Source organism: Myxocyprinus asiaticus, chromosome 38 (genome assembly GCF_019703515.2).
Source record: "Myxocyprinus asiaticus isolate MX2 ecotype Aquarium Trade chromosome 38, UBuf_Myxa_2, whole genome shotgun sequence".
In the NCBI taxonomy this organism is placed as follows: Eukaryota; Metazoa; Chordata; class Actinopteri; order Cypriniformes; family Catostomidae; genus Myxocyprinus; species Myxocyprinus asiaticus.
This window is the reverse complement of record NC_059381.1, coordinates 25,904,226-25,929,618: the sequence shown is the minus strand read 5'-3', so window position 1 is coordinate 25,929,618 and position 25,393 is coordinate 25,904,226. Positions and strand designations below refer to the sequence as shown.

General features: G+C 39.1%; 1 protein-coding gene across 9 annotated transcripts in view; it reads right to left on the bottom strand.

The window, feature by feature from the left end:
* The window catches only part of ndst1b (N-deacetylase/N-sulfotransferase (heparan glucosaminyl) 1b), a 117,799-nt gene that overhangs the window by 68,039 nt on the left and 24,367 nt on the right, over nt 1-25,393 (bottom strand). For 5 of the 9 annotated variants that reach the window (XM_051678417.1, XM_051678411.1, XM_051678415.1 and 2 more), the window contains exon 2: nt 13,625-13,733. The gene's annotated coding sequence lies outside the window, so the exon portion shown is untranslated. Of the gene's footprint in view, nt 1-10,817; nt 10,899-13,624; nt 13,734-14,097; nt 14,517-17,051; nt 17,122-25,393 lie in introns of those variants that run through there. The other 4 variants (XM_051678418.1, XM_051678419.1, XM_051678414.1 and 1 more) reach the window with 3 other exon arrangements.

The following is a 25,393-nucleotide window of genomic DNA, read 5'->3' as shown; positions in this document are numbered from 1 at the left end:
TTAAATCAAATACATTTCTAATTCAAATTGCACTCCAAATGAAATGAACAAGCAAATAAAACATGTTCTCTCGCAAGACAAGCAAACTCAGCAAAGTAGTTATGAAATCACTTCGGTGGTGCGGGAATCGGCTTTCCAAACGTTTGAAAGTCCCTATGGATGTTTTCACATTTGAGTCTTCTTCAAATCTGTGCATGCTTGTACGTTATTTTTCCACTGAGCGGGCTTTTTCAAGCGCAGGATAGCCACCTCAGGTGAGTCAAGTCCGGTCTTTCACCGGACTATGTCGACGGGTTAATTTTACTCATCAAAAAAATTATGCTTTTGAGTAAGTAGCCTAGAAAATAACTGTTTTAGGCTAGGTATGCCATTTTTTAATCTGCTGATTAAGAAGGCTATTTTCAACAAGGTGCCGACTGCTGAATGGGTTAAACTATATTTTATTCTGTGTGCATGTCATGTTTAGAATACATTAGGTTTATTGTAGGCTACATCACAGGCCTATTTTTTTCAATCCTATAGCTACTTTTTTTTTTTAATTTACATTGTAACTGTTATTAGTTAAGGTTTTTTACCGAACAGCTGTCATATTAGATCAATGGTTAATGCATGACTGCACGTCCTGAAATACGTGCAATTTTTCAGAGCATTTTTTTCTCTTTCATAGATTTGGCTTAGTCTACCTGTTAATTATTTTCAACAATGTCCTGACTGTTTTAATATGTTAAGTAACTTTTACTTGGTGATTTCCATTTAGAACAGGCTTTTAATGGTTGTTCCATTGATCCTGCACTATTCATTCAATTGTTTTCAATAAATATGTCTGTTAAATATTTTCTAATGTTGATTTAGTGAATGCGTGTTATGTTCTATATTTAATGTACAATGATCATAATTCAAGGCAAGCACGTCGCAGATAAATGCCCCTTTTCAGTGGAATTTAGCATTGGATTTGGAATAGATTAAGTATTTTAAATGGGTCGCATAAATACTTTTTTTTACTGTTTTCTGAAGGTTGGTTTCTCTTTAGACTAGTCGGTTACAAAACTTCCATTTAAACGACAGTCAAATTAGTCGTAGCGCACATCCCTAGCATAGACGGATCTGTTCTTAAAAATATAATAATGTGTGTTTCTTCAAGCGTGTGTCTGTGTCTACGGGCAAATTATTTGTATTATAAATTAGATAATAATAATAATAGTCTAATAAATAATAATTATTATTTAATACATGGGAAAACGAGCCAAATATCATCTTGACATCGTCAAAGGCATCAGCTATTGGTGATCACTCTGACCATCGTTGATCCCCGAGATCATCATCTGTCGGCAAAACCCTGATGTGCATTTCTCTCTATAAATGAATAAAATGTTCAGACCAGTCTCCTTGCTGGTTTTTCCGACACATTCAGAATCATTACCGCTTTTGCCGGTGTTGCTGCGGCTCGCTTATATTTTAAAGGCTCATTATTACGGTTTTATTATTTCTCTGTAATGTAGAACAGTGTTAGCAATGTTACTTATAACATTCATTCTCAGCCATGGAACTCAAACCATTTTCTGATGCCCCCCCCAAATATATATATTTAAGTAATTAAATTAATACCATAAATGTGCGATTAGTTGACTAATGGTTTAAATTAATGCCTACTAGTCGACTAGGAAAATCTTTGGTCGGGGACAATTGACCAAATCATAAACAAACTGAAAAACACTTATGGTAGTACAGGGACCATAAGAAGGACATAAGCAAAAGTGACAGTGGATGGAGCAATGATATTATGGACTCGAACACCAACCAGCCTGCTAACTAACCGAGGAATAGCATTCAGCCAGTAATACTCATGATAAACAGTGAATCGCCGGTGTCCTGATCTCAGCAAGTTGTTATACTTGCCAACTTTGTTAGCTTTTCTTACACCGTTGTCATCTTATTTTGTGCATAGTTTTGTTCTGTAAGGGGATTTTTGACCAGCTACTCACTGAGTTTGGAAGATTGCGACTATCTGTTAAGTAAAACGGTGGGATTCTCAATCAATAATATTATATGCTATGGCAAAAATTTAAATACAACCATCTGCTACACCATTGATTATCATGATTCCACTGGAACAGTTTACAGAACTTAGCAAGTTAAGCCATAGTTCATACAATATAATGTAATTGCATTACCTGTTGTCTTTAGCGTAGATGTCATCTCTGACAATCTTGTTGAGCAATGTAATAATGATGCATTTCATTAATCTGTATGTTTACAGCAAATGCTTTGAGAGACTAATCAGAGATTACATCTGCTCTGTGCTGCCTCTCTTTCTTGACCCGCTGCAGTTTGCTTACCGCAACAACTGCTCCACTGATGATGCCATTGCATCTACAATACACACTGCTCTCTCCCACCTGGAAAAAAAGAACACTTATGTGAAAATGCTGTTTGTAGACTACAGCTCAGCATTCAACACCATAGTGCACTCCAAGCTAGATGAGAAACTCCGGGCTCTGGGCTTAAACAGCTCGCTGTGCAGCTGGATCCTGGACTTCCTATTAAGCAGACGCCAGGTGGTTAGAATAGGCAGCAACATCTCCTCATCACTGACCCTCAATACTGGAGCCCCGCAGGGCTGTGTTCTCAGCCCACTACTGTATTCCTTGTACACACATGACTGTGTGGCAACACATAGCTCCAATGCCATCATTAAGTTTGCTGATGACACGACGGTGGTAGGTCTGATCACTGACAATGATGAAACAGCCTACAGAGAGGAGGTGCATACCCTGACACACTGGTGTCAGGAGCACAACCTCTCCCTCAACGTCAGTAAGACAAAGGAGCTTGTGGTGGACTTCAGAAGAAAAGACAGAGAACACAGTCCCATCACCATCAATAGAGCACCAGTGGAGAGAGTCAGCAGCTTCAAGTTCCTGGGTGTCCACATCACTGAGGAACTCACATGGTCCGTCCACACTGAAGTCGTTGTGAAGAAGGCTCATCAGCGCCTCTTCTTCCTGAGACGGCTGAGGAAGTTTGGAATGAACCGCCACATCCTCACACGGTTCTACACCTGCACTGTGGAGAGCATCCTGACTGGCTGTATCTCCGCCTGGTATGGCAATAGCACCGCCCACAACCGCAAAGCACTGCAAAGGGTGGTGCGAACTGCCAGACACATCATCGGAGGTGAGCTTCCATCCCTCCAGGAAATATATACAAGGCGGTGTGTGAAAAAAGCTCGGAGGATCATCAGAGACTCCAGCCACCCGAGCCATGGGCTGTTCTCACTGCTACCATCAGGTAGGCGGTATCGCAGCATCAGGGCCTGCACCAGCCGACTCCATGATAGCTTCTTCCCCCAAGCAATCAGACTTTTGAACTCTCGATCTCCCACGATCAAAATACATCAGCACTGCACTTTATTACCCTTACTCTTATATCTCACACCGGACTGTCATAAATTATATTATTATTATATATATTCTCTATTAACAACTGACTATCAACCGACAGCCTGAATGTCAATACAGTACAATACTGTACAATCTATATATACTATATATACTATATATACTTTTTTATATATTTGTATTTTTATTGAATAATGTGTATCTATATAGTGCGTGTTGTATACTGTACAGTGTATGTTATTATTTGTATATTGTTGAGTGTAATTATGTGTATATCAGATGTTTAAATTGTGCTGTGTTAATCTGATGTTATTGTAAATTGGTACTGTCTCATCACTGTCACGACTGCTATGTTGATCGGAACTGCACCCAAGATTTCACACACCATTGCACTTGTGTATATGGCTGTGTGACAATAAAGTGATTTGATTTGGTTTAAATATGCCCTCAAAAACAAGAGTAATAGCTGTATAAAAACACACTGTGATGTGCCATGTTAGTTTATGTTTGAGGTAGTCACGTGAAACTACCACGTAGATAGTAAACCGTTACATCAATGTTCGGCTCTCAGGTCAGTGGGAAAGCGCAGCCGGTTTATGATCCAGACTGCCCCAACTGTGAACCAGCGGAACACAGGCCCGGCACGAGAACCATCGCAATTTTGGTGGAAAAGAGCTATAAGTGGTTCCGCAGTCAGGGTGCCAAGTCAAGTCCGGCCTTTAGGCTGTTGTGGAGGCAACATTCTCTTGGTGAGAGGGAATCTATACACACAGGAGTACACACACTGTCACTTTCAATGGCACAGCATGCTTAAACTGAGTCATCACCCCAAAGAACAGTCAAGTTTCGAATGGTCTAAATTCCCCTGACCAGGCCACACATAATGGGGAGAAGATGAACACTTATTGGATATGGTTTCAACTAACGGTAATTTTCACTGCCCTAGAGAATGCTGTGAAAGTGAAATGGTGGGTGAATGGTAACGCTTCTGAAAGAAGGAATATGGAAGATGATAACCGCATTCTGGCTCAAGAGCAGTTATTCCAATTGTTACCATTATACAAAAGATGCAATTCCCTTTCATCTACTGAATTTTACACTTCTGCAATAGCTTTTGTTCTACTCTGGCTTCCTCTTAAACTTGGCATTTTGGTACTGTTAATATTGTAAGCTCATGTATGATACATTGCTGGCGATTATCATTATTTGTAAAGGACGTTATACGTTTTTTTGCATGGCATAGTAGAGAGCTCAGCCTTTTCAAAGTATACTCTTGATTGCAAGCCCATACAGATGCATTCAACATATGTGCACTATGTTTGCTTTGTAATACTCATAGTACAATCGATAGCAGGCGCATGTGCAGAGCACACACAGACGTGGACTTCCTGCATCTACTGTGCTTATGATGAATTTTAGAAAATCAAAGTATATTTTGGCCTTAAGTTGCTGTGGTGGAATGATCCACACCTCCCTCATGTCATCGTCACGCCCACCTCTTAGGGCCGTCCTTCAGCCATGCTCACGACAGATGGCGGCTTGAGAAAGGAGAAGGGGCAACATTATGAGCCTCGTTTGGGCTGCGGATGATGAGGCACACCTGATGTAAGTGGAGCCTCATCAACGCTGCCATAGAAACACAAAGCACACCTCTCCTCGGGGAGCTGGCTTCTATCTCCTTGTGTGCACAGTGGTGTCCTCGTATGTCCAGGAAGAGAGCGGGGAGGGTACCGGCCGAGAAAGGTGCGTGCCGGACCTGCACCCCCGCCACGAATTAGATGTGACGCTGCGGGATTGGAGCATGTGTTGAGGGCGAAGGACATGGATGCCGGGCCGCCCTTCCTCTCACACTCACACCACGGACCACTGACGGGAGCGCATTGCGGCCGCCAGACCTCGCCCACATCCTGGACCATCCCCTGGACACCCCACTTCCTACACAACTCCCCCTTTCACCACGAGGATGCCAGATTCCCCTATACTTCTCAGAGGCCTGACACCATGCCCACAGTGTCGGTCACTTAAGATGAACCTAGGAATTTAAAGGAGCATTGCTTCTGAGCAAAACAGGTGGTTAAAAACGACATATTCATCTTTACACAAACACTAATAACTTTAAAATGTTGTGTTCAGGATGAAGCAAAAGGAAGCAAGATAACTCAAACGATAATTCAAAAGGTTGGTGCGATAATCCTAAAGATTATCTTGGTTCACTCAGAACACCAATGCTAAGACAATTTTTAAAGTGAGGAAGCAAACAGTGACAGAAAACATAGCAGTTGAAATAAAAAAGTGGGGATTCTTTTTGCTTTGCGTTGACTCTGAGCCCTTTTGGTTGAAGGATGGCTCCCGGGGGCAAGGTCTGAAGGCCTCATTCCCCCCACAACATGCAGAGAATTCCTTATAGAACCACACATTATGAGAACGGAACAGACTACTCAGCGAATCAGATAATTGAGTTGAACAGCAGCTGGGGAGGAAAAGAACGAGAGAGAGCCAGAGAGCAGCGGTAGCATCTCCACAAAACATTACGGGGGGAATACATTTCCACTCCCCATCTCAGTCGACAGTTCTTTTTTCGGTCTCCATGCTTCTTGGAGAACATGAGCACTTGAAGCATGCACGTGGCTTGCTAGTGATTGCCCAGAACCGTGAAGAGAGCACACTCCAATTGTTAAGACAGCTTATTGTTCAGAGACCGCAGAGGGAACATTAGTGGCTGCCAGGAAAACAGGGGATGTTTAACTGTGAATGAGTGCGTATGTCTGAGAATGTTAGTTGCATTACCAAGTTGTAGGTTGCACTGAGAAACAAAGTGGAAGCATGTGGAGCCCATGAGATATACTGATCGATATCATGTGCTTGTTCCACTTAAGTAGCCCAAAAAGAACATGAGCTAAGTTAAAACACTTCTCTGTCTGCTAAAGTGGGTCGAAGAACCACTCTTGTTGCTGTACTTCTATCCATGCCGACTTCTCAGTTCATAGGAGGCCGTGGGGTGTTGGAAAGCGACCTGCTTCTTGTTTCCCAAGCTGCTGTGAAGTGAAAGAAGGGTGTTGGTCTCCAAGCAGATCCGATCAATCAGCAGTTAGTGGGCAGTGGTGCAAGACACACAGAGGGGTGTGTAGAGAACAGGAACGAGCTGGCAGCTGGCAGCCCGATGGCAACTAAAGTAGTATGTACAGAATGTTGATGTGCAAAATTTAAACGTATGCTTGAATGCAAAGTATGGCCAATCAAATAGATGTAATTTACATATAGAAGTCTTAAAGGTACAGTAGCAAAAATGGCCTGTTTAATTCTAAGGTTCATGAATTAAATAATGACAATAAATCTTGACAAACATTATAAGTGGACCATGAGGGGATGAACTGTTAGCTTGAGGTCATCTATAGGCTAGTTTTGACAAAATAAACCTTTAGCCGATATAGACATTCAAAATGTTAAAATTCTAGGATAACAGTCCAAAACTATTAATGTCATCTTGCATTCCCAATTGTTTTGACCAATAAAATGCTCTCAAGAATAAGAATACCCTCCCCCTAATAAAGCACATCAGCCAGGTTCCGGAAGTAAAGATCCCATTAATTTTTTCCATAAGCAAAATAATTTTTTAACAATAACTTAAACCTTTCAAGACAGACCTACCATGAGCACAGAGGTTGTTAATCGAGGGTATATGCTTCTGTTGAGGGCATCATTCTGCGTTATTTCAACTTATAAAACAAAAAAATAATGTTTCAGAGTGGAATACCTGGGGAAGAACTAAACTACCCGATACTGAGGAGAAATGCTATACCACTCAGAATATTACGGCCAACAAAGCACGGCAATCAAGCTCTACAGCGATCGCCCACTTTCATAATGCACTGTAAATAACGCAATTGAGTCTGTCATTCTACACTCTAAAACTACAAACATATTTGTAAATATCTGAATATTTGGCAATAAAATAAAAAACAATATCTATATTTAAAAACTTTAAAATCAATAGTTTTAAATTTTTTCATCATTTTTTATTTTATTACATCATTCGCAATGCTTCAGGGGATTGTAGTTCCCTCATTAAAGACATTCAGTGCAGAGATTTGTACCAGTTTAGAAAAGTTTGTAATGTTTTGATTCACCTCTGAGCTGGTTATTTTGGCTTAGAACTCTTATGAAGGATTTATAAAATCTTGATGAAAAAATATTATTGGGAAAAATACTTTTTGAACCAAGATGACTGAAAAAATAATACATAAATACATAAATAAATACCAGACTCTCCTCTTCTGCATTAGCCTCTTTTAGGGCATCTAAAAAATATGTCCTCACCAAGCATCACTGGATTGTCATGATAGCTTATGGAAATGCCTTGTAAATATAACTTAAACAACAGTCCATCAAAAGTGTTATGCTTTATGTCATATCTCCCGTAAAAGCTTGCGCGTTAATGTCACCACAGATATTACATTTTTTTTTCTTTTCCTTACCCCATGTTCTCTCAGTCCCATTTAGTGAAGATGTGTGGTTGTTTATATCCATTATGAAGAAATATTCTGAACATTTGAGTTGCTAACCATGAAGCTTGGTGATAGACGAATCAACCCATTTAACTTCACACTTTATCAATGATTTTACAGAACAATTTCCTGCAAGGTTGAACCTACCGTAATTTGTATAGTGCATATAGAACAGAGGTTGATAAGTAACATACCAGTGTCCTTAACCTTGAAGAAAGGGTGTGCGAGTCCTTGTAAAGATCACAAGCTGATCTGAGATCAGTGGTGGGATTATTTTGTTATGACTGAGATAAATTTGAAAATGGAGAGTTGATATTAAAGGATTACAAATACTGAAAACAATGACAGCTCTAGAGCCAACGCTCTAAAATAACCTTTTTATTGCTATACTGCTTGTACTCTTAAATCCAGTATTGCATGCACGTCAACATTTACTCCCATATTGCGTTTCTAATCTGCACTTTAGAATACATAAACAGCCACTGATATAATATACATTTCTGTAAAGTCTACCAACCGAAATGTATATGATATCAGTGGCTGTTTATGTTTATGCTAAAGTGCAGATTAGAAACGCAATATGGATTCTCTTTAATAATTGTCCATGTAAGATTAATGCTACACACAGATATAGGAGTTCAACAAAAGCGCAGTAGGTTATCTGAGCTATGCATATGGCTCAGTGTGAATGTTAATGCCAGGTTCTGATAGTGATAGAACTGCTTTCTGCACTCCTCAACCAATGAAAGGACCCACAAAAACAGAGGCCATGCACAGACACTGAATTGTAAGAAAAACTCTCTTTAGAGTGTGTAATTGTGAATATTTTGTAGGGCAGAACAACTCTGGAGTGTGATGGGTATGGCCATAAGAGATCTCAGCCAATATGCAGCTGTCAGCTGCTTGAATTCATACCTTAATTTCTCTTGACAAAATAGTATAGGCCATATACTAATGATGTATAACATTACACACTTTCGAAATCAAATTGTCGGTGAAGTGCCTGAATGATTAGTCCACTGATCAGTTTTAAGGAAGCCCTTTATAATTAAGCTGGTTTCAGGATCACCACACCCCTAACAGACAAGTTTCTTAAGGCCCCGATATATTTCATACGAAATCGAAGAACAAATGGGTGTGACATCATTAAGAACAAAATCTGGCCAAAAAGAACGTGTTTCCGCATTTGTTTCGGTGGTTCGTAACAGCTCGTCTTATAAATTCTTACCGGCTGTTAAAACACCTTACTGCCATTTGTCCATGTCATCGGTAGGTGTGACCTAGCTCTCCACCTACCTTGAGGCCGACAGCTAATTTTGTTTTCATTGTTCAGTCAGTCGAAATCAATCAACATGAACGCACCGGCATGTAGAGTTATTAGCGAGCTGGTGCAAATTTACCTACATCTATACGAAAGTTCGGGTAGAGACATTTTCCAAGAACATATCATGCATTTTAGTTGTTTAATTAGTCTACAAAAGGAAATCAACTCAAATAGTCAAGTGCCCATTCACTTATGTGCCATCTGCTGCAAAAGTTATTTACACATCTGCTCAAAGCAAGATATGCCTATCATCATTCTTTTATCTTTATTCTGCACATTAACACTTTTATACTCATCTTTGCAATGGTATCAGTGTCATCATAAATTACAAAAACAGTGTAACTGTCACATATTATGGCCGCGTATAGCATGTTAGCGCATTAGTATCATGAATTCAGAATGTAAACAAGACAAATGGCACATTTTCTACTGCATATTACTTTAAATCATCATCAAGTAGTTAAAGTGCCTTTTACTGACCTCATGTGAATTCTACTCATAGAATGAGGCATAAAGTCACTGATAACACATTTTAATGTCACATTAGTTAAGGCTAACATGTAGCGTCTTCATATATAAATGTACTTCTAAACGCCTCCCACAGCAGTGTGGCGGGTGTCTGAATGTTCGGAAACAGTATACCGTTGCTCGCAGGGGTTAAATTGGGATTTCGGAGGTGGGGGCACTCTAAAATCAGGTTATGTTATTGCCTGTTGGGAGTCATCTTTTAAAACCGGCTAAATTTATATCTAATGTTACAATTTAAAAGTAAATGCACATTGTTCTTAACAGGAGAAACAAACACCTTCAGCATGACTACCTTTTACTCAAATTGTTATACTGATAATATAATTGCTAATGAAAACATTTGTATTCAATTATAAGAGTTTAAAATTCTTGTATATTTGCTAGAAAACAATTTCCAATAAAAAAAAAAAAGCTACATCAATATACAAATAACAGTGAAACCTTTTACAGTTTGTTGGTCGAGTGGTCTTTTGTTCTCAAGTTGTAGGCCTATGATATTCTGATTTGATGTCACTTTGGATGTGATTGATTCCTGATTCAAAATCCCTTCGGTTATTCAGCTTTTTAACAAAACTAAGCAAATCGCTACTGCATATCAATTGATCTACGAAATGGGCGAGCACTCGATTCCATATTATGCAATTTCTATGAATCAGAGATCGGACCACGGAGCGGTACAGAAGCAGAACGTGCGTCTATGCGGGGGCGTATGGTCTGGTGCCGCTCTCGAATATGCTGCCTCTTCCAGCCTCCACAACTGACTAGAGCGATATTTGTGAACAAGTACACTCGCTAAATAGAGACGGAATGTGTCAAGGGGATCAAACAAAAACTGCATCGGAGATTACAATAAATGGGATGGATTGACAAACAAGCATTTTTTTTCTTTTTGGAATCGAAGGTGCTGGAACGCCGTTCCGGACCGTACCGGGCCAATTTAACCCCTGGTTGCTCGGCTGTTTAGAAGTTCTTTTCACCCCTGAACCAAGAATGAAGAAGAACTTCCCCAGAAGTATATCAGGCCTTTAGGGGGCATTTAGACACCTTCTTGCCTATCCTTACCATACACAACTTAGCCCAGGTTTGCAGTTTGAAAACAGGAAGACACAGAAACCCTCAGCTTGACCACTGTTGAGATGATCACTACATAATAAGGGAGAGAATGTGAAAAAGGAAAGAGAGAGACAATACAGGATGACCAAGTGAGTAAACCAGCATTGTGTAGCCATCATGGTAAATTAGCTTAAAAAGCGGTTTCATTAGTATTCATGGACATGATTAAGGCCCCCTCCAAAACAGTTTTAGGTTTGCATTTACATTTAAAAACATTCTAACAAAGACTAGGACTACACAAGTCTAGTGCTCTTGGCATGGTCATTGTCTCAAGCAAATGAGTCTTGGGTGCGTAATTAACCTGCATACTACAGAGTGAGTCTTCACATTTACATGAGTATTACAGAACCCCTTGTGGTTTTTAGACTCTTTTTTTACTAAAATCCTTATTGCTGAAACCACAACCACCGGCGTGTGGATTCCATCTGTTAGTTTAGACCACGGTTTTTCAGACACATTGCAAGAACAGGTACTTTGCAATATGCCCATTGTTTGTTTGCATAGGCACGGCATGTATGATAAAGATGAATCTGATTTATTTTATGCAATGACAGCAGAATATAAAATGTCAAGTTTTGGGGCTACGTCAACATTACCAGTGACTATGGCACCAATTCAGTGCCATAATTAACGTAATGTCGAGTAACACACATAACATAGATTTAACACATGAATTGAAGTTATATAGCAGTATTTGAGTAAACAAGCAGGCCAGTATTTGAGTAAACAAGCAGGCCACTATTTGGAAGATGAAACATCACGTTTCATATCATTTTAAAGAGCTAAATAAAAAAATAAAAAACTACACAGCACAAAACAATAACAAGTCAATGATGCTTTTCGTTAATGAGAGGAAATAACATCTCAGTGCCTGTCAAGCCTAAGAAGCACGATTATGTTCGACCATCTCTACACATCAAGCCATCCCTGAGAGATGCCTTTTTCACCCATTAATAATTTAATTCTGCCATTGACTTAATTATTTATGGAAGTTTATAATTCATCTTCAACCTCGATTTCCCTCCATAAGGTGAATAAGAAAAATGGGGTGGGTGTAAAGATCAATGTTGCCCGTGAGCATCACCTCATCTTCAGGCCAATACAGCTGTTGTCATGTGTATGTGCATGAATTTTACTAAATGATAAACATTAGAAAATGTTGTTCAGTGACTATTTGAAGCATTTTAAATGATCAACTACAGCTTAAATAAAAAAATAAAAAAAGATTGCTGGTAAGGGTGGGCGGTATGACCAAAATCTTGCGTCAAGGCAGGATTAATTTTTTTATTACAGTCACATCACAATATAGTAATTTTTGTTGGAAATTAAACAAATGGTTCATATGATAAGTTTGGCATAAGTGCAAAAGCAGCTTCACATTGTTTTCAATGCAAGTGTTATATAGATGACTTGAACCCTTATAAACATTAGAAACATGACTGGATGGGCCACATTTGAAGCCATAGTAAAACAGCCAATACACACTTGTGTGATGTTTACAATGAACGAAGTTATCAACTTTGGAAAGTCTTGTCTGTTTAAAGCATAGCTTGGAGTCAAAAATGTTTTTAATAGTGCCATCAATATAGCTGTGATATCGCAGAATCTCTACCACCATACCACCCAGCCCAAACTTCCAGAATTTCAATTGGTTTTAAGGGTTTCCCAGGTTTCGTTTGTTATGCTTTCCCCAAAACAGGAATCTAAAAAATGTGAGGAATACAGTTGTGCTCTGCTTCAGATGAAGCAAGCAGTCTTGGCTTTTGATTTTAGAAACACAGGCACTTGCCATGAGTGTGACTCATGTCTCTCTGTCTGTGAATCCAACAGGGAAATGCTTCTTACATGCCAACTAAACCCTGATGAGCCTCAACTGCTCGAGGAGGAGTGGCACATCTCATTTGTTCCCCATTTCTGTATCAAACAGGAAAGTGACGATACAGGCCTCTATAGATCTCCCCTTACAGACCTACTCAGGTGCTAACAAAGCCAAGACAGAATGAGGCAAGTTTGTTATTTTATTTGTGTGCTTTTGCCACTTTTAATTAATAGATCAATACAGAGGGGACAAGAAATTATTTGGGGAGGTGGAGTGGATCGACATTTCTAGCATAGGCAGCTCAACTGCTCAATGTGTCTGGAGCATATGCACTAACCGCTAGGCCAAGGTTCCTACTGCAAAAATCTAGTTTAATATGGAATTATTTAAGTGTAGTTGATGCATAACATGGAAATGGATCCTTTTAATAAAAAATGTAGGTTAAAATGTAAATACATTTATAGGAAAAGTATCTTGTAAGGATCCTGTGACTGGTCACCATTTGTTTTTCCACCATTTTTAATCCCCTTTTGGCCTTCACTAGTTCATTGTACATGGCACTGCGGTGTAACAAGCGTAGTAGTATCTCAATTAAAAACTGAAATGGAATATAGCATGTAACAGCAGGGCATATTGCATTTTCAAGTCGACTTATTGCATGTCAAGTAACCATAAGCATGGGAAAATGTTTCACTGAACAAGTCTATTGATGTTAGGATAAACTCTGCTGTCAGGTCAGAAGTCAATGGTTATGGCTAATTGTGACTGGGGCAACGATGTGACCATTTAAGAGCCAAGTAAATTCTGTTTACTCAGTGTCCTGTACGCAGACAAAGCCAGTGCAAGCACATTGCAAGAAACAGCAAGGCCACACAACTTAATGTGTGTGTGACACCCCAACTGTTAAAGCCACAAATCCGGACTGCTGCCTTCCTACCTTTGGTTGACAGAGCGAGTTGGTGGTCCTCTCAGAATCTCACCAAAACTAGCTCCACTCGCCCGAACTCTGGGTTTGCAGGTGAACCTTTGGAGATGCTGCAGGCATTCTGCAAAACGAATCAGAGAGCATTGATTAACAAAGCAATAACAGGAGAGAGCAGGGGAGAATGTTGGGGACATGCGGGTGGGCTTCAGACAGATTACACCCAGATTTTCTGCAAACAAAAACAGGCCTTTTTAAGGTTTATTTAATTACAGTAACTCCACTGTAGGTGGAAGGTTTCAAACAGTGTTAAATAAGCAAAAAGAAAGCTAAATAACCATGATGCAATATATGGCTCAGTGGTATGACGTACATGGCACTAAGGTAGAAAAGTGTCAACGTCAGAGATTTTGCTATATCGTTTATATCATGCAATATCCGTGGCACGATTTTAAAAACCAAACACTAAAAAGAAAACTATAGCCTACTCAGCAAACTAGGTGTCAATGTAGTTCCAGTGTAGACAGCTTCGTTGATTATGATGGGGGTATTTTGAAGCATTTTGCTGCTCTGCTCAGGCCCGGAGTAGACAGGATGGATCTGTAAGTTTTTATGATTGCCAAGCAATGTTGCTACGTAAATAACATTAATAGAAACTTTAACTGGGTTATTCTCACAAAACCTGTAAAAAAAAGTTCTGGTCCTACTCAACTCAAAAATCAAAAAGGAACAAATGTGAAATTATATATTGCATATTGAAAATTAATCCTATTTTAGTTTTTACATTGTAGCATTATTTTCATGACCGTTCTACACACTTTACCCTTCAATTCTAATTCCTGCAATGAGAAAAAAATGTATATATTATTAAATAGTAAATTATTTATACATCATAGTAGTACTTGGTACAGAGCCCCTCAGAGGACAGGGCGGGAATTTTTTTCCTGAAATAGTTTTGCCTTGCAATAAATTTACCATGGTTTTACTCCAGTAACCATATTGTAACCATGCTATTTGTAGTGAAACTATAATGACAATACAGGAAAATGAAAACATAATTTTGTGGCTATTATGGTTTTACTTTTATAACTACCATAGTAATATTGTAGAATGTAGTAACCGTAGTTTTTGGCGGAAATCATTTTTCTATAGTAATATTGTAGTAAGCATATTGTAGGCTAACCAGGTTTTTGGTTTTTTTTTGGTGGAATTATAGTAAAGTAGTACAGTTTTACAATAGTAACATTGTAGTAACTATGAAAAGCAAATTACGTAACCATGTTTTTTGATGGAATCCATGGTTTTAATACAGTATACTGTACCCGTATAGTAACCATGGTTTTACTATAGATTAACCATGGTAATTCTTGTTGTTACTATGGTTTTACAACAAATACCACACTACAAATACAACTTATTGCAAGGGAACGCAAAACATATTGTGAGGGATATTGCAAAGGAACTCAAAACTATTGCAAAGGGCACACAAATCTATTTCAGAAAAAAAAAAAAAATCTCGCCCTGTCCTCTAAGGGGCTCCGGACACTTGGTACTGCTTTTCACTTTCACTAATAAAAAATAATTAAAAAATAAAAAAATATTCATTATAATTATCTTACATTTTTGTTTGCGTCCTTTAAAAAAAGCATTTTTACATGGTCATGTAATATATAAAACACCTTCAAATTTCTGTCAAAATAACTTTAAACCGCTAGTGTCATATAAAATTACTCATACCGTGTTATAAGATTTTGGTCACACCACCCACCCACACCGCTATATATAAAGATGATTAATAAAAATCAAATAACTAAAATTCCCATCACTGAAAGGATGAATCACTAGTATTTACCGGCTGGCTGATGATGTGGTGGAAATCAAAAGATCATTCCAAGTATCTAAATCCAGTTACTACTCCAACAAGCAAGTCAGCGTGATGCAAGATGCATTATATGAATAATTCAAGCAGAATTTGCCCTGCTTTGATGCTCTACAGCTCTGGCAAACACAGGTCAATTTATCTGGTTCCTACAGGAGCAGTCAAGAAACTTGTGCCCTACAAAAACTCAAAACTTAAATTGAGCTTTCATGCATGAGCTACAGTAAGCATTGTAGCCTTTGAAGGGAGAAAATGAGAACAAGGAGCTCTTGCAAATGGAATAAACCCGACATCAATATCAGTGCTGAGACCTGCGTTTTATCTTGAAAAAGATACATTATTTTAGCAAGGCCATATTACAGCAATGGGAGGGGAAAAATGCTGAATCCGAGCAGTTGGCTATGGGCCACCGAGGTATTGGCAAAGACACCTTGGCAGCTCTGGATCTCAGCCAACCGGTTCCTCCAAAGAAAGTCATGTCTCGCAGCTGTCATTTTGGCAACATGCTCTCCTCCCCACTACACTCTATGGTGGCGAAGACCAAAGAAGTTAAAGGGTTACTTCACACAAAAAAGCATGGCTTTCTTCCTTCCGTGGAACATAAAAGATGATGTTAGGAATAATGTTAGGGACTGACAGCCTCAGTCACCATTCATTCACTTTTATTGTATTGTGACTTATTGTATTGTGACTGAGGCTAACATTCAGCCAAACATGGAGTAAATGATGTCAGAATTTTTTTTCCTCCCTTTTTCCTCCACAATTTGGAATGCCCAATTCCCAATATGCTAAGTCCTCGTGGTGGCGTAGTGACTCGCCTCAGTCCGGGTGGCAGAGGACGAATCTCAGTTGCCTACGCGCCGGAGACCGTCAATCCGCGCATCTTCTCACGTGGCTTGTTGAGCACGTTAATGTAGAGACATAGCGCATGTGGAGGCTTCATGCTATTCTCTGCGGCATCCACACACAACTCACCATGCACCCCACAGAGAGCGAACCACATTATAGCGACCACGTGGAGGTTATCCCATGTGACTCTACCCTCCCTAGAAACCGGGCCAATTTGGTTGCTTAAGAGACCTGGCTGGAGTCACTCAGCACACCCTTCGAACTAGCGACTCCAGGGGTGGTAGTCGGCGTCTTTACTCGCTGAGCTACCCAGGCCTCCAATGATGTCAGAATAAATTTTTTTGGTAAACTATCCCTTTAACACCATTCATCCATGCAAGAATGGCGTAAGACATCCAACAGTCCAAACAAATGCTGACGCACTGGCGCACAAGCGGAGGGTATCATTCCCTGCTCTAATGATCACTCTATAATCAAGAGACTCGTGTATAGTGGTTTCGAGTGGCGGATTACAATCAGAGGTGCATGAAATCAGCGACGTGTGCCGTCATCAGTCCTGCGGAGAGACAGCCAAGAGCTTGGACTGCAAGAATGGTTATTGCAGCTGTTCAGGGCCAAGACCCTTATATCTCTACCTGGCAAGAGCCACTTTAAAAGAGCAAAGCACGGTCTAAGTGAGCACACGGAACGGAGCCAAAAATAACAACTTCATACTTCACTGGTGCCTGTCTGAACAGCTGAGGCTGTTCCTCACCGGCACGCACAAATGCTGCAGGCTCCGTTTCTGTAAACAAATGCAAATACAGGTGTTAAGTGAGCATACGAGTTTTTTAAACCTCACAGACTGCACGAGTAACCTCATGAAGTATTAGGCTACTGCAGCCAAAAGCACTTAAAACAACAAAAAATCCATACTGTAGAAGTATATAAAGTTTTAAAGAAGCTTGCACAGAAATATGTGAAGAGAGCTTTCTGACATGAGTTAAAAAAAATAAATCCAGCCTCTCAAAAATTAAGAGGCAGTAACAATTGTGAATATATATAAGTTTGACTTCTGATTTATATATATATATATATATATATATATATATATATATATATATATATATATATATATATATATATATATATATACACACACACACACACACACACACACACACACACACACACATATATATATACACATTTATTTATTTATTTCGCTTTCATTACTTCTTGGTACAGTGGAACACAGAATGATTGTTTGCAACAGCAGCAAATTCCTCACAAATTCTTTAAAAAAAAAAAAGAAAAAAAGTTGACTACGCCAAACATTTCCCTTGCAGACTGAACATGGAATGTGTCACTCCCTCCTGTGGCAGAATCAGCGTCACATTTTCCAAATTCATTATTTCTCGTCACAACAGAGTTGAGACACAAATGAGATTCAGGCATGGAGAGAAATTCAAAATAGCCCTGTAATGGCCGCACATTTAAAGTAAATATTTGAAATTCATGTCGCCTGCCTGTCATCTCTTTTTTGTACATCTCTCCAAAACAGAAGTTTTATCACAGTTTTATTTTTTGAAGCCAGGATATCACAACTGCTCAACTACATACCACAGTACAGCTATTTCCACTGCATGTGCAGATGCCAAGGCTTAAAGCCAATCCAGATATTCCAGAATAGGTGGCGATTTTCTTATCTAGACTAGAGCTCTTTTGTTCCAATGATATCAGTGAAGTATTACCTTTAGCACAAGGCTTTTCTGTGCTTTTCTGCATCAGACAGAAAATCATTTAAAAACTGACAAAATATCAAACATTATCCCTGGGCTACGACTTCGCATTCTATCAGCAGTGCACTGAGATTTACATTGTTCATTATTCTGTGACCAGGTGACAGATGAAAGGAACAGAAATCACTAAGTTTCTATACCATGCAATGTTTTGCATTTAATGGGGACATATAGAAAACAGGATTTTTCCTTGCAGTTTTGAGCTAAAAGTAAAGACTGATAAGTCTTGATCAATATATATTTTTTTACTGATATTCACACTAGAGATGCACCAATACAAAATTTGTTGCCGATACTCATATCCAATCTGCCGATACCGATACCAATAATTTACTGATAATTAAAGGTGCTCTCAGTAACTTTTGTCTTTGTGTCACCTTGGACTTACACTGACACCTAGTGACTTGGATGCAGTATCATTTAAAATCAATAGTTTTCAGTTTCAGATGCCTTTGTTGAAAATTCATATTCACCGTCAGCCATGATTACTTTAATCAATGAGTGAAAGTGTCAAATAACAGGACGGTTACTGAGATTACGCGAGTAGTATTCAGCTGGTCATGTGATTCTAACATGGCAGCCCCCATGAGGAGACCCTCTCCATGTAGAATAAAAAAGCTTTTATAAGGTTACTGATATTAAACTTTTTTTTAATGAGGAAAGAATTACTGAGTTTGAAAGATAAATGTATTCTCTATGTCTCAACATGTCTTCCATGTTTAAGTAACTGGTCTAAGCTATAAAGTAGTCAATAAAACAAAAAGCACATTCTTAACTCACATTAACTGAATTCTTGTTAGACTCGCATTAAATTGGCAAGATTTCTTCGGGTTTTTTTTAATGTTCTTGTCTTTGAATGTCTGATTGTGCATATAATTGCTTTTATCGGCCGATCCTAATGATTGACCGATATGTAGGTGCATCAATTTTTCACACTTTTATACTTAATCAGGTGATGGTGTGCAGTGAATATAGCAAAGTCTCTAATAAATGTGTTTGGAAACATTAAACTTCGTCATAATTGACTTAATCAAGAATAATATTGTTGTAATTATTATTAGCTGTAAAATATTAATAATGCATATTGTATTTTTGTTCTTGTAGTCTATTTAGTTATTGTATAAAAAGCAGAAATAAAAAAAATAAAAATAGCATGCCGAATTGCACTAAATAAAAAATAAATGCATTGTATTAACAGTGCTTGCATTTTTTGGAGATGCAATTTCTTATGTTTGGATATATAATTTGTGAATATTTCAACTGAACATTTTACACAACATTATCAAAAATAAAATATTACTAGGCTTCTTCACTTGCTGCCACTGTTTAATTTCCAACTGGATTTTAACCACTGAAATTTTAGAGATGAATTTCCTGACAGAATATTTCCTGTCAAATAATAATGATGAAAAAAAAAAAATAACGAAAAAATAAATAAATAAAAACGGAATTTTGAAAGGTGAATATTATATACATTTTTATGATTCAATTTTGTGCAAAATATTTTCAGTTAAAATATGTATAGCTTAAATACATTGTTAATGCAATGTGTTCATTTTTAATTAGTGCAATTCAGCATGATTTTTGTTTGAATGACATGTCATTAAAATACTTCCATAGCAAATGTTCACACAAAACTAATTCATTACTGTTTTATAACTTCAGGGGGGAAAAGCTACAAAAGTGTAGAATATATCTGTTTTGTAAGTTTTGTAACTCTACAATGCATATCAACAGTACAGTCATTTCATGTTCAATCCCACCATCCCATAGGAATGCGAACAGACGGAATTAATACGTTTAGTAAGAAAACATTATCTTTGGGGTCAATGCACAGAGCTGGCCTAAACATTCTCAGTGCAAGATACCCATCTTGGATAACAGCAGTGAAGTAATGGTTTTCACCCCCCAAAACCTGAGTGGAATGTAGTTCACAGCTGTCGAGCTGGATCAGCAGCTCAAAAGGCTGACGGAGCAGGGGGTGCTGGCTGCTGTTCCCACTGGTGCCATGACAGCTCTGGATACACTTAGCCCATGCGTCGCTCAATTGGCTTCCTTCACAGCAGACCCTGGCCCAACTCCAGGTCCTTTCCCAAACCCAGGTGTCGGTCTATGACCGCAACAAGTCACTGAGCCCGGACTGAGCATTATGTTGGAGCAGGGAGACCCACCCTGAGCTAGAGTAAATTTTAGCATAATGATGCAAATTATGTCTCATTGATTCTCAATTCTTATTCCAGTGCAGACCAGTGAAGCAAAGCCAACCACTAGATAATGTGGCAGAACGACCTGCCCCTCCCTCTAATCATCCCGCCTCTTAGGGCCATCCTTCAGCCAGGCTCACGATGGGAGTTGGGCAGGAGAAGAGAAAAGGTGCATAATTAATAAGCCTCGTTGGGGCAGTGTTTGATGAGGTTCACGTGAATTGGATGGCGCCTCATCAACGCTGCCATAAAAACATAGAGTGTGCCTCTTCTCAGGGAGCCGGCTTCTATTCTCTGTGTGTGCACACACTGGCATCCTTGCAGGCCCAGGATCAGAGCGGGTTGGGTTCGTCGAGTTAGATGTGACGTCGGACCCACTCCGCGGACCCCCGCTGCGAGTTAGATATGTCGCCGGGGAGGACAGCACGTGTTGCAGTCGACAGACTAGAGGTCTTGCTGCTTTCCCCTCTCACCTGCCGCTGGCCTGGGAAGACAGGCCACCGAAGATGCCACCACCGCACGCACCTTGGACCCAGGAGGGGAGCGTATGCAGCCATTGAACCTAGCTCATTTCTGGGCCATTCCGTGGACACTCCCCCGACCTTCACTGAGCCCCGTTACACCGCGAGGATGCCAGATCCCCATTTGTTTTGGACACAATTCCCCCTGGACACTATTTGCTCCATTTTTGGACATTTTGTTTATTATTATTTTCAATATATGCCTCTCCAGAGCTTGACGCCACACCCACCATGTCTGTCTCTTGCTCACCCCGCCACAGTGGTGGAGAATGACATTCCGCCGACCATCACTGAGCCCCGTTTCACCGTGAGATTGCCCATGTCGCTCTTGGAGTAATATCTCTGCACCTTGTTAAGTTGTTTTGAAAGGAAGTCACATACCGGACGTGCCTGGCAGATGACATGGTGCGTTCTAAAATTAGAAACAATTATTTATTTTCTACAAAAAGGTACACAAACACCGGCAACACTCAGTGTCAAAATTCTGAAGTGCCACAGAGCTCAACTTTCACAGTTTTCCATTAAATTCGACCCAAATCATTATCAAAGGACAAAGATTATTTACTCTAGCCATCACTGGATGATCAATTGTGAACAGGTATCTGTCAGAGCCTACACAATGTATTCTCAGTTACAAGTATGTATTGTGGTTTGACAGCTTGAATGAAAAACCTATTTAATGCTACATACAGAGAATATGCATAATAAACATTGCCATTTCTAATTGTTCAGTTTGCATAGTTATACTAACCTGCAAACTGATCAACATCACTTTGTTCATTCTTGAAGTAGTACTAAAATTTTGTAACTTTGGACTACCATCTCCTGTGCCACTTCAGCTCGTCCTGTGTGTGTGAGTGCTTCAGTAAATGTTATATCGCCTTCTTGTGGTCTCCCAGTGCTATTACACCAGACTGTTAAACAGGGGCCAACTGAGTGCAGTCGACTACTTTTAATATCAATGCCTCAAATCTACTGATAAAATAAAGTGCTTATCAATAATCAATATATCGATATTTTATGACATTCTTACTTTATATTACTTCAGACTCTAATTATACAAATGCAGTTATCTCCTGACCTCCTCACACACGCGTTCTTGATGTGCACATCCACAGTTGTTGTTGTTTCCACATTCGTCTCATGTTGTTTAGCAGCAATTACATGTTCTTCGTATTCGTGAATGTGCAAAAGTGAGTGTTGTCACCTTGTGAATCCACTAATTAGTACAAATAAGTCCAGACGAATGTGCATGCTGCGCGTTCAGAGTAGGCGCAGTAAGAAAAATTGGGCAGCAAGCGTTCAGTGCTCGAGCACTCTGATGATGACAAAATTTGCAAAACATCTGCAAAACAAACTAAAAATTATGTATAACATGTCCTATGCGAATGCCTCTTAAAAAACGCAACTAATCTGTCTCTTGGACAATGACTACAAACCAGCCTAATTATACAAAATGTTATTAAGAACGACAAGTCATTCAGACAATCCACCGACTAGTCGATTTTGAAAGTCTGTCGAGAAGAAATTATCCACTGTTTCTATTAGTTAATGGCAGGGGCACATGGAAGAATTATGAAAACAGGCCTGCTGATGACCATAAGCATTGAGCTTACAGCAACTTGATCTTCCAAAGAAGCAGCCTTTTCATCTGCCGTATTATCCACTCAAATCAGGTGGTCACCTTTGACCTATTGCAATTTAGCAAATAGAGCTGCACAAAAAGCCACTGGAAGGATTTTTGCTGTTTGCATGATTAATATAAAAATGAAATAACACAGAGTGATACATAAACAGAAAGCACAAACTTAATCTTATCGAAATCTTCTATGTATTAATGTATCCCTCTATATATAAAACTATTCTCACTATTGTGATTTCCAAATGGGAAGCAAAATGACTGAACTGCAGATTGGCTGCTTTACCAGCACCATCTGTGCCCAGTATAAGGGTTGAAAGAGTAAAAATATTATGAGAAAAGCTACATGTCATCTTCGTGGACTAACGGTGAAGAGACATGCAGGCTTGTTCCTTTCCTCTCTGCCTACATTTACCCAAACAAATACAGACAGCAGAGGAAAGGAGAAATTACCCAAACAAGGCCGATGCCCCCTGTCGGATTTGCCTGTGGGTGCTAGTCAGTTGAAACTGGAACAAAAGGCAAGCATGTAAAAAATTCAAATGGGGAAAATGAAAGCAGCCCTTGTGTCAGCAATTTGCAAGTTCAACTTGGTAAGGAGAGGCTAGGGGTAAAAACCAACTTGTATAATTTTCTTTTTGAAGTTACCATGAAATATCTTAACGAGTGCAGTTTTCTTTCCTGTGCTGACCTATTTCCTATTGAAACTGATAGTTGGGGCAGGACATATTGAAGGGCTTGTCCCATTCTCTGAAACAGCCAATAGCCTTTAGCTTACATCACAGCCATGAACATGATTTGCTACTTGCTATCGCTAGTCAGAGGCAGGTGGTACAGGGTGCAACAGTCTGGTTCCCCAAGTACAAATTCACATTCATCCATAGGGGAATGAATTTTTACTATAACGTATAAACCTTTAAAGACAGACCTACTGTGAGCTCCGAGGTTATGAATCGATGGCATATGCTTTTGAAGCCATGAGTCTGCAACATTTTTTTAATAGTGGAATTTGTGATGAACTACACTACCCATGATCCCACAGAGAAATATCCACTAATCAGAGAGTAGCAGCAAACAAAGGCTGTTTACACTGCAGCTGAATGTAGCCCAAATCAGATTTTTTTCACTCAAGTGATAAAGATATGTTAATTGGATGACCATGTGAACAGCCAAAAGCACTTTGAAATGAACATTTCCAATTTTGATCTGGGCCACCGATCTGCTCAAGTTTGTAATGTTGTGATTCAGCTCAGAGCTGGTTGGTTTGGTTCATGTTTAGAACCCTTTTATGGAGAATTGGGGGGGGGGGCTACAGTGCAAGTCATCCATATTTTTGGTCTGTATTCCTGAGAGAGAGACCGTAAAAGTTGAATGTGTATATGAGCTAACAATGTACACCAGAATATAGATGGCTTCAAAGCTAACAGTTATGAACTTAATTGATTTCATGGGGTCATTAAGGCGAGCACATAAGATGTCTTCATAGTAGCGGTTCTCTATAGGAAGCAAATTCTTCAAAATGCGTTAAATGGAAACGTGTTTGGCCCAGGGGACTTATTCGCTGTAGTACTCCAGGCACTAATCAATCTTAAATATGCATAAACATGAGGTCACATGAGATGGCCCCAGTGATAATTATACAGAGTTAATGAAGAGATCAGAGAGATACAATGATGATTCATCTGGGAACAGTCTGACATAAGTGAGAACATAGTCTATCCAACCTCAGAGCTCCCATGAACTGATACAGTGTTTAGGGTTTTGCTAAAGAGTACCATGGCAACATGACGCACAGTGTGGTGTTAAATGCACATGCCCTGCAGTGCTACGTTTTAACCAACTGCTGTATGCTCTGTAAGAGAGCTCTAGATACCTTTGACAATGTAGATCCCTTTGATAACTCTGAGAAAGCCATAGCTGTAGGGGTTTATCCCCAAGTAAGTGTGTATCATCATAAGAAAGAGTCCCTGGACTTGAACCTATAAAATGCCATTACCCTTACTTGAAGTATAGAAAGTTTTTACATGAAATTGAATGTCTTTCATTCAAAATAAGTTTCATAATTCATAACATAATTTAGTTGGATTAGGTCAAAATAATGTACTATAGTAGTTTAACTTCATTAGGATGAGGGGTGGGCGATATGACCAAAATCTTAAGCTCACACTAGCACATGGATATTTACATATTGCAATATACACGATATAGCAAAATCTCTATCGATTGACACTTTATATCGTATCACGATATATATCGTCATATCGCCCCACCACAATTAGGATTATCAAATTTGATTTAATAATGTTTATTTAGCCTAAATAATTTTCTTATGTTGGTCCAACTTCATTTATTTCTTTAATCATTAGTATATGCCAAGTGAGCAGGTGTAAGGACAGTGAAACTGTTGCACTGTCAATTTAATAGCAACTCTTTATAGAGATAAGCAGCACTCAAATTAAGTCACCTAAAAGTGAAAGTCCATCCTAAATCTGAGCACAATCGCCAATCTTCACTACAATGGTAACCATCAAACCTCCAGCATAACAGACACTCTTTTTAAGTACCAATATAACAGACCATTAAACATGAACAAATCTCTTTCTGTTCTCATCTTGCTCAAAAAGGCATAAAATAACACTTAATTTCAACACTTGTTATCCGTATCTAGTCCCAAGCTAAGCATGTTGAGAATGTCCCAAGCCCAGTTTCATCAATGCTACTTTAACACCAAAAAAATTTTTCATCTAGTCCCAACTCAAAAGGACTAAATAATCTATTTTACCAATTTAAAAGGATAGAATGCAATGAAATCAAGTTGTGACAAAATGTTCAAGAAAACTGAACAAGCAGCAAAAATCCTTTTTTGTGTGTGTGTGTGTGTGTATATGCCATTCCCTTGTTTTTGCTCCAT